The following is an 895-nucleotide window of genomic DNA, read 5'->3' as shown; positions in this document are numbered from 1 at the left end:
ACAGTTCTTGGACAAAGAGACAGTGGAAAACTTTGCATAGCAAAGATGGGCCTTGGGAAGTCCACATGTACTTTCTTTTTCTCTTCTTATATGAATGGTCATAAAGAGAAAAAAAAAAGTTGACCTGATGATAAAACAGTTTATAAAAGTAATAGTATGTGAAAGAATTTGCAGCCATAGAGAATTAAAAATATTGGAATGCCCTGGCCGGTTGGCTCAGTGGTAGAGCGTCGGCCTGGCATGCGGAAGTCCCGGGTTCGATTCCCGGCCAGGGCACACAGGAGAAGCGCCCACCTGCTTCTCCACCCCTCCCCCTCTCCTTCCTCTCTGTCTCTCTCTTCCCCTCCCACAGCCAAGGCTCCATTGGAGCAAAAGATGGCCCGGGTGCTGGGGATGGCTCCTTGGCCTCTGCCCCAGGCGCTAGAGTGGCTCTGGTGGCAACAGAGCGACGCCCCTCCGGGGCAGAGCATCGCCCCCTGGTGGGCGTGCTGGTGGATCCCGGTCGGGTGCATGCGGGAGTCTGTCTGACTGTCTCTCCCCGTTTCCAGCTTCAGAAAAATACAAAAAAAAAATTATATATATATATATATATATATATATTGGAATGCATTGAAATAATATAAATGATTTGAGATTTCATGGAGGACATGGCATTGTGAATATGATAAAGACCTCTGATTAGACTTTCCAGTTACTATGTTGAATGAATATCTTTGCCATTGAGAATAAGGGTGGGAAGAGCAAAAAGTGCCTTTAAAAATGTTAGGTTAAGAAATGACTAAGTCACATGTAAAATCAACCTATCAAACAACTGTATGATATACTTAATATTTATAAAATGACAACAAAATATAAGAGAGAGAGGGTCAAAAATGTCCTCATTAAATACAGACAA

The 895-nt window shown here is 43.6% G+C and overlaps 1 non-coding gene across 1 annotated transcript; it reads left to right on the top strand.

Annotated features, from left to right (window-relative positions):
- Positions 1-200: 200 nt before the first annotated feature.
- Positions 201-276, top strand: TRNAA-GGC (transfer RNA alanine (anticodon GGC)). The gene has a single exon. It is a non-coding gene; the product is annotated as a tRNA-Ala (tRNA).
- Positions 277-895: the final 619 nt, after the last annotated feature.

The sequence above is a fragment of the Saccopteryx leptura genome, chromosome 7 (genome assembly GCF_036850995.1).
Source record: "Saccopteryx leptura isolate mSacLep1 chromosome 7, mSacLep1_pri_phased_curated, whole genome shotgun sequence".
In the NCBI taxonomy this organism is placed as follows: Eukaryota; Metazoa; Chordata; class Mammalia; order Chiroptera; family Emballonuridae; genus Saccopteryx; species Saccopteryx leptura.
The sequence above is the reverse complement of the archived record's forward strand: the minus strand, read 5'-3'. Positions and strand labels throughout refer to the sequence as shown.